The sequence below is a fragment of the Folsomia candida genome, unplaced genomic scaffold, assembly GCF_002217175.1.
Source record: "Folsomia candida strain VU population unplaced genomic scaffold, ASM221717v1 Fcan01_Sc004, whole genome shotgun sequence".
Lineage (NCBI taxonomy): Eukaryota > Metazoa > Arthropoda > Collembola > Entomobryomorpha > Isotomidae > Folsomia > Folsomia candida.
The window spans coordinates 3,704,018-3,713,661 of record NW_019091196.1 but is presented as its reverse complement, the minus strand read 5'-3'; the positions used below and the strand labels follow the sequence as shown (position 1 = coordinate 3,713,661).

The following is a 9,644-nucleotide window of genomic DNA, read 5'->3' as shown; positions in this document are numbered from 1 at the left end:
TTGATCTGAGCAAGTTTGCAAAAATTTGGGAGATAATTTTCCTTCGAAATATGTGTAAAATTTTCAGAATTTACGGAGTTTACAATGTTACCAAGGCCTGCGTGAATTGCCTCTTTCAAATTTTTCAAGTTTTACTACGAGATAGTTTTAAATTAAAAATATGAATCACAAACTTGAATTGCCAAAAAATATATAAAATTTGCTATATTTTTGAGAAATTTTCACCCCTGAAAAACTAAAATTCCACTTTATCGTCACTACTCCTTCTCCTCTGCACTCTTTTAGAAACTGAAAGTGTTGCAGTCTCCTTAAAATCGTGCAATCTTTATAAAACTCTCACCTTGAAAATCAATCAAGAAGAAACTGAGTGAGCCTACAATAAAAATAAGAATAAAATTCGAGGAGCCTTAGACAAAAATATAAAGCGAGGCCTTGAGCACATGGAGTAGGCAAGAAAATAATAAAAGAATAGGACAGGAACGACCACCTTCAGACAAAAACAGTGAGGTAATTTCCCACCCAAAAACCGACAAGGTGTAAACAAGTTGTAAAAATGCGAGGAAAAAAAGGGACACCAGTTGGTCAGCAGTTTTATTTTATGGCCGGTTTCATCCACAGAAAAGTCGAGTTAGAGTTACGTAAGTCTCAAGGTTTCCGAATGATTGACACCAATAAAATAAAAAGGGTTGCTTTTTCTTTTTGGTGAGAACTTGTTATAAAATTGCGTAACAAACAGAACAATTGGTGGCAAATGGGGGTTGTAAATTTGTTAATAAAAGTGTGGCCGTGAAGATGAAGATTTTTATGGGGTGTTTTTGAAGAAAGAATTGAATGAATTTTTGGGATTTTGTGTAGAGTCAGTTGTTGGCTTGGGGTTTGGAGGAGAGGACAGTTTTTTTTTTGGGGGGGGGAAATTGGGTGAAAATGAGAGTGAAATTAGGGAGAAGGAATTTGAAAAAGTGTGTTTTTAGGTGGATTATTGAGGTGCAAGTTTGTAGTGTTTTTTGAGAGTGCAGTGATTTGTAGATAAAATTTTGGCATTGATTTCGGTCTATTGGGATGAAAATGAGAATGAAATTTGGAAGAAGAAATTGGAAAAAGTGTGTTTTTGGGTGGATTATCAAGGTGTAAATTTGTGGTGTTTTTTTCGGTACAATTTTGGCACAGATTTCGATCGGTGGTTGAAAATAAATTTGTTACGTAAGTAAAATAAAGTGTGATTGTTTTGTGTTTTTTGAGAAAATCTTTGGGGTAGATTTAGTCCGGCTGGAGAGTTTGGGAGGTTGTTGGGTTTTAAGGGAGCGGAGGGTGAGTTTTTGGAAAATAAGAGAAAAATTTGGGGAATGAAAAAGTGTGTAAAGAATTGTGTTTTTGGTTAGATTAAGGTGCAAGTTTGGGATGTAGATACAAATCCAGTTTTTATGCTGTAGAAAATGAAGTGGTGTTTTACAAAATAGTTTTAAAAATTGGAATATTAAGTTGTGAGAGTGGGTATTATTTCTTAGGAAATTTTTGGAGCTCCAAATTTGTAATATTTAATGAAGTGTGTGTTTTTTGGAAATATTTCGAAATTAGGGGAGCCTTTACGTCGAAAAATTGTGTCCAACACATAAATACTTTACGTAGACGGTAAAAGATGTTTCTTGAAATTAGCTGGAAAGTGAAACTGTTTAAAAAATAGGTATAAAAACTTGGAATAAAAAAATTTTTGGAAATTTTGAGCTCAAAATTGTTTTGAGGTCTTGTTTTTTGAAAATATTGTGAAATAAGGGGAACTTTTTGAGTCGAAAACTGCTGCCCAAAATACAAGTAAATAATAAAAGGTATTTTTGAAACTATGAGCTGAAAAGTGTCATTTTTTGAACATTTGTTTGAAAAAAAATCGAACATGAAATTTTGAAAATGAGGGTTCAGCTTGGGAACAAAAGCGAAAAAAGAGTGGTTTCTGGATATTTTAGGAAATTTTGAGCTCCAAATTTGCACTGTTTTTTGATGAAGTGTGTGATTTTTGGAAATATTTCTAAATTTGAGGAGCCTTTACGTCGAAAAATTGTGTCCAAAACATAAATACTTCATATAGACAATAAAAGGTATTTATTGGAAATGCTGGGGAGTGAAGTGTTTGTTTATAAAATATGTATAAAAAATTGGAATACAAATTTTATGAAATTTTGAGCTCAAAATTTAAATTGTTTTTCGGTCTTGTTTTTTGGAAATATTGGGGAACTTTTTGAGTCTAAAAATCCTTCCCAAAATACAAGTAAATAATAAAATGTATTTTTGAAACTATGATGTGAAAAGTGTCATTTTTTGAACATTTGATTGAAAAAAATCGGACATGAAATTTTGAAAATGTGAGTTCAGCCTGGGAACAAAAGCGAAAAAGTGGTTTCTGGATAGAATTTATTTTGAGAGTGGTGTTTTGAAGGAAGGGAGGGTTGTGAGAGAGAAATGGCTTCTTTTTCTGGCTGTGAGAGGGATTGATGGGGTTTGAGACGATTGGATTTTCCGGCTGAAAGACTCAACCTCCTGAAAGAAACAAATGTTGTTAAACTTGTGAAAATAATTCCAAACGAAATCCACACTTAATTGGAAATGGGGAAGAAACAAATCAAAATTCGAGAGATTTTTTTTAAACGTAAGGAATTTTTACTTGTTTGCTTTTTTGCTTTTATCGCAAAAAGAAAGAGTTTACAAATATACTTTTTGCAACGTGTGTGTGCAAATTTTTTTGGCACAGAAAAAAATTACATGAATTTTTTTATATGAAAAATTATGAAGCATAATATATTTTTTTTCAGAGAAAAATTGACGTGAATTTTTGTTCCTATACAAATATAAAATTTATTATAAAGTTACAAAGAATAATGCTAGTAAATTTTTTAAGTATTTTCTTACTCTATTTAAAAATGAAATCTAAATTTTTGGTACAAAAGTCTTTGAAGGATTTTGGTTTGGTGAATTTCTTTAGCTGTGGAAAGATTGTAGTTTATTTGTAAATAGTTCCGGAAATATTTGTATTAAAGAATTAACTTTTTGTGCCACATAATTTGTAATTTATGAATTTTTAAAATAGTTAATAATTCAAAGCGTAAATGTTTAGGATTCACGTCAATATTAATATTTTAGTTTTTCCAAGCATCCTAAAGACAAATACAGATTGATCGAATAACGCTGGGGTGATTAAAAAAAATCAAGACTTTGAAAAATTCCTTTGATTTACATAATAATTTAGTAATTTAGTTAACTCTTCTTGTTACTTAATTTGCAATATATGGAATTTTAAAATAATTAATATTTCACAGCCGTAAATGTTTTGGAATCACGTCGATATTTGTATTTAAAATTTTCTCATTTTACTAAAGATAAGAACAGATTTAGGTTTTTCTTCTTATTTTTTTGTTGTTTTGTGTCATCTACTTTTTGACAATCTGTCCAAACTTTTGTAATGCTTACTAGTAATTTTTATGAATTTTATGCTCTTTACACTTTGTAAATTAAATTGCTGTATAGGAATTTTGTTAAATTTTGTCAAACAGAATTGCATTTTTTTTGGAAATTTTGGTTTTAATTTGTTACTGAAAGAATTTGTTTCTAATTTTATTTTTATGGGGGGCCAATTTGGACAAATTTATTGAAAAACATTGAACAATTTAGGGTTGATTTTTGTCCTAGGATGGACTTGATTTATCAAAATTTCAATCAATTTTGGTTGGATTTTGGAGCGTTAAAATTCGTAAAATTTTATTAAATAAGTTCCCAAATTTTTAGGGAACTTTTGGTCTAAACAAATTCTGAGAATTTATTTTTATTAGGAGCCAATTTGATCTTATTTATTGAAAAGTTGTGAAGAATTTGGGGTTGATTTTTATAGGAGGAGGATGGAATAAAAGGGTAAATATTGTAATATTGATCTCCTCCGCGTGGGTCGCGTCTCTGTCTCTCTAGGAAAATATTTTTATTACGAGAAACAAGACCGGAACGAGTCTGATGACTAGCCTGACATGTCTTCCTCCTTGATGCGAGGGGATTATTAGTTTGGACAGACACACTAAAAAATGCCCACTGTTTTTTTCTTTACCAATCATGTGGTAAAATCAGTACCATTTTTTTCTACTCTTGGAAACATTGAATCAGTTCAAGCAGGCCTTGGTAATACCAATGGTGCATTTTACGTTAGCCTTGGTAAGTCCGTAAGTACGTAAATTTGCAAAATTGCAAAGCTTACGGACTTCAGACGATGAAAGAACGTGACATCTAGTTAATTTCAAATTTATCAGGTTTATAATGAAAAATTAAATTCGACTTCTGTATTTGTCATAAAAAATGAAACATTTTCATTTTAAACTTTCAATAAAATTGTATATAATAATTTGCAACTAAATTTTCAAAAGTTATCGAGAAAAGTTTAAAAACATGGAGAAAATTGTAATTTCGAGGTACTACCAAGGGGTAACAATAATTTTGATCCTGATAGCTGAAAATTCCACTTGATTTGGTATTATTATATTGTTTTTGGTACCAGTTCTTGGTTACATAAGTATTTACAATGCGATGGTGTGAAGTGTGACCCTCCGATTGGGCTGAAATTTTAAAGTTGCGTGGTCCAAGTCAATACGACCAACGTCTCTTGAGGCAGTTTGAGCGTTGGTTACCAAGGTCTTCGTGAACTACCTCTCTAAAGTTTCAAAAAAACTAACTTGAATTTTTCTAGTTACCAAATATTACAACTTTTTTTTTACTCATCCTTACAAAATTTTGATAAAAAAGTCCCAATTTATTTCTAAGAGTGTCACTTCTGTTGGCATTTTCCCATTTTTTTAACCCACGTCAGGGCCAGGATACTCACAAAACTGTCTCAATTTTTGACAGTGCAGCTCACTGAACGGAAACATGGTTATGAATTGATACGCATGACGTGACGGGTTTGGAGCATAATGCCCGGGCGGAAATGCACACTTTTCTCTCGTGTAGAAATTTTGTACAAAAAAAGCATATCCAAAAAAAACACAAGGCCAATCTAAATAAAAAAGACGTCGTCGTCTCGTTTTTACGAGGAAATGATCCTGATGAGAGGCGTCTGAAGCGTCATTTTCCTCATTTTGCGTCATCATCATAATCATCATCATCATTTTGGATGAAGAAATTTCGAGATTTTGACGAGTTTTTGATTAGTCAAACAAAGAAATTTAAATTGTTGGTGGCATGCAATTTGAATTTTATGCAATTCAATTGCGGACGGGTGGGTGGATAAATGAGGAAGAAATTGTTATTTGGGGTGGACATGCTACCGAGTAATTTGACATTTTGGGTGGGCTTGACATTTAGAAGAAGAAAAAAATGACGAATATTTTGTAACGATGATGTTGACGGAATTATTTAAGTGGGCAAGTTGTCAATAAGAGGAGAGGGGGAAAGACGGGATGAATGTCACCGATTTTGAGGTTTAGGGGGCAAAATTCTGGTAAAAATAGGAGAAAGTTGAGACAAAATTGAGACAAAACTTGACAAAATTCGTACAAAATTCGTCCAAAATATTTAGAAAGTTCGTACAAAATTCCTAGGCACTCGAGACAAAATTCTACAAATTCAGAAGAAAATTAACACAAAAATCTTACCAAATTTGCGCAAAATTTATTCCAATTTGTACAAAGTTCAGACAAAGTTCAGCAAAAATTCTTGGAAACTTGAGACAAAATTTAACAAAGTTCGGTCAAAATCTTTAATAAAATAGCGTAAAATTTGTTCCACATTTATAGAAAATTAAAACAGAATTCTACAAAACTCACTCAATTGGTTCAAAATTTGTAGAAAATCCTGACAAAATTCAAACCAAATTCGTAGAAAATTTAGAAAAAATTCATACAAGTTTGTAGAAAATCCAGCAAAATTCGTGCAAAATTCGTTCAAAATTTTGACAAAATTCACACAAAATCCGACGAAATCCTGCCTGTCTGGTCCCCCTCTAACTCCTCAGTCGTGGAATTGTATCGTTTTTTGTTTGAACTAAGATGACTAATGGTTATTTGTGAGGTCGGGATAATTGGGAATTAACGACGACATGAAATTCAACGAGCTTGGCACATGTCAAGTCATGTCAAGATATCAAAACGACCACTTTTTCTTAATTGTCTCCGTCTTCTCTTTAAACAAGAAAAAAACAAACCATTTTGTATCCACGGATGAATTTTTGTCCACAAAATTGATTGATTGTTCGATTGAGAAAAAGGAGGAAGGGAAATTTATCTTGTTTTTGACAACGAACAAAATATGCATTCGTTGATATCATTAAGAAATGAGATGAAGAAAAAAAACGGGATCAATTTTTACGATTTTTATCCAGTAAATTGATTGATTAATTAAGAAACAAGTGGGGAAACTTATTATATTTTTGAAAGTAAAATTCAAGCTTCATAAAAACAACAACGAATTTTTATGAATCTCATTCAAGGAATTTAGAAAATACAAATTAATTTCAGTTTATTTTAAAAGTAAAATTTAAGTCTTGTGAAAAAACGACGAATTTTAGATCATTTATTCAATGAATTAATCAATTTAAAAAATTGAAAATTTGCTTAATTTTATTTTGGAACAATTCGAACCAAAATGCAAGTTTTTGTAAAAAAAACGACTATGTTTTACGATCTTTCTTCAATATTTTGATTTAATGAAAATTTATTTTATTTTATTTTGGAACCAAAATTTAACTTTTTTATAAAACGCCGAATTTATACGGATTTTCTCCAATGAATTGACTGAAAGAAAATTTATGTTATTTTACTTTGGAACCAAAATTTAAGCTTTTTTTATAACAAGATAGATCCCTAAAACGGGCGGCTTAGGTGAAGCGAAGGGAATTACGATTAAAATACTTGCAATAGCAACGAACCATAGCAATATGCAATATCACCACGTGAGCAGTGGTACTTGCATTTATGAATATTGTGGCCATTTCTTATCCGATTTTGATTATCTCAAAGTTTATTAGAAGCTAAAAATATGTAGAAACTTTTTTTCGGAGTACATTTTTGATTTAGGTCCTCAATTTTTTCGTATAAAGCAATATCACTTTTGGAGGGTGTTTTTTGAGAATATCTCAGGAATGGGTAGGCTCACAACCGACCAGAGTTGGAATCCAAAAGTAGACCATCGTAATTAACTCTCGGCACTTATTTCATAAAAATCGGTTAAGAAATGGTAAAGTAATGTGGTTTTGTCACTTTTGAACGTTGTAGTAACTGCATACTTAGGTGTTTTTTAATCATTAGATCACCATAGCTTCACCTAAGAAAAAACACCGAATTTTTACGAATTTTCTCCAATGAATTGACTGAATGAAAATGTATTTTATTTTATTCTGACGACACTTTCATCGTGATCATTAGCGGAAATGTAAATTTCTCTGAAAGAACAACCCACTGAATTCATTTATCCCTTTTGTTAATATAATTCTTGATGCAAATGACTAATCCAGAGGATTAAGTAGTGAGGAAAAGGTATTGTTTCGGAGGTAAATGAGGTGTAAAAAATGAGGATTTTATTTCATCTCGCTTTTATTCCAGGAAAAGTATAGTGTTGCCCGGTATTTTTCCACGTTTCTTTCGGTGGGAGTATTTTTTTTAGCGGGGCGAGACATTAATCAGCCGAGCAGTGTGGCGAACTTAATAAATATTAAGGCAGGAAAGTAAGAGAGAAAATAGAATTCTGGAAGGAGCCCAGCGTTAAGGATGGGATAGATTTTTGGGGAATTTTTAAACTTCAAAAAATTAAGTTTTCTTTATTAAATCTTAGTAAATCTTCAAAAAATATTTTTTGAGTTAAATAAAAATACAAAAATTGAAGTCAAAATTTTGACTCGATTTTGAGAAATTGTTAGACTAATGGTGATAAGATCGATTTCAGAGGATTTTTTGATGAAAATATAGAAATTTAAAACATATAAAAGAGACCCAAAAAAGGAAAGCTTAGATGAGACTAAGAAGTGCGATAAAAAGTATTTAATAAATTTCTTCTCCAGTCAAGGATATAGAATTTTAATATTTCGAGCATCAGCGCCCCATTTTATTTTAAACTGACTAAAGTACATAAGCAACATGTTCATGTATGTTACCTATGTATCATGTATCAACTTTAAGTATAATTGCAAGCATTCATAATCTTTTAGTGACAAGAACAAGTGACAAATGATTTTAATATTTTTCGCTACATCATATTTGAAATTTGATAGTTATTGTATATTTATATGATAGTGAATGAAATGGGGCGCTGATGCTCGAAATATTAAAATTCTATATCCTTCATTGGAGAAGAAATTTATTAAATACTTTTTATCGCACTTCTTAGTCTCATCTAAGCTTTCCTTTTTTGGGTCTCTTTTATTTATTAGTTTTTATTCGCATTGTTAGTAATTTAGTAATTATCACTCTGGTGGGCCTTAGCAACTAAACTTGGTGGTGGTGGGAGAGGTAATATTGTGACCACCATCAAAACTTTCTCAGTTTTAAACCGATTTTGGGTATTTTAATTTTATATTTTTCAAAAAAATATTTATCAACTTTTTTCCCATTTACATTTATCATATATGCCTTCATTTTTTTCTAATCTCCCAAAAACACATTTTTGATGGTGTTTTTGTTGCATATCTCAGAAACAGGTCAACATTTTAGCCTCCCGTTCGGCAGTTCAATTCTAATTTCCCATAATTAACTCTGGACACTAATTTCAGTAAAATCGGATGGAAATTGACCTAGATCTGAAAAAATTAAGCTTTTCAAAACCGTAGTGATTGCTTACTTAGATGATTTTTTTCCTGCAGTAACTATAGCCTCATCTAAGAAAAAGAGGAAATTTCTGGAAAAATTGTAATCCAATTTTACTGAAATTTTCATCAATATCAAAATACCACAATTATGATTTATTTCAAATTTGAATTCTTATTTTTATAAATTATAAAAGTTTCACATAACTACATAAAAAACATTCATGTCCATAACACCCGCGTAGCCGTTAGTGATTGAAGAATCCTAGTACCTGTCGTAGCATAATCCGACGCAAAAATTTCTCAAAGATTTGTTTATTACGTTAAAATCTTTCAAAATTTCAAATTCTTTAATAGCCAAATAAATACAGATTGTGCATGTGACAGAATATGCTTTTACGCCAAAAATTTTGAAATAACCACGAAATTTCTCCGAAACCCTCTTCAATCTGAGGAGCAGAAGGTCACTACTTGTCGGGCCCCGATTTCGATCTCCTTTGGATATGTTGTAGTACTACATGAGTGTAGAAAAAGTGAAGGAGGGTTAGACTCCATGAGCCCATTTACGCCCGCCACACCCCCTCAAAGGCGCCCAAACCCCCAGAGTTACCGCACTAAAATCATCGTCAAAAATCGAGTTTTGGTCATATTTTCAAAAAATTTACATTTTTGTGATCCCAGATAGTTGCTCTATCATATCCAATAGCAAACTCTACTTTTTTGAAATTTTCAATATTTTCGAAGATTTTCTGATCAAGGGTATGTATTGAAAAAATTCGAAATTTCAAAAAAATAGAGTTTGCTATTGGATATGATAGAGCAACTATCTGGGATCACAAAAATGTAAATTTTTTGAAAATATGACCAAAACTCGATTTTTGACGAT

General features: G+C 31.3%; 1 long non-coding RNA gene across 2 annotated transcripts in view; it reads left to right on the top strand.

Moving 5' to 3' along the window:
• The window catches only part of LOC118435431, a 74,528-nt gene that overhangs the window by 40,601 nt on the left and 24,283 nt on the right, over positions 1 to 9,644 (top strand). The window contains exon 1 of one of the 2 annotated variants that reach the window (XR_004834749.1): positions 468 to 2,638. The exons of the other annotated variant lie outside the window; for it this stretch is intronic. This is a non-coding gene — a long non-coding RNA (uncharacterized LOC118435431). Of the gene's footprint in view, positions 1 to 467; positions 2,639 to 9,644 lie in introns of those variants that run through there. 2 annotated transcript variants of the gene reach the window in all.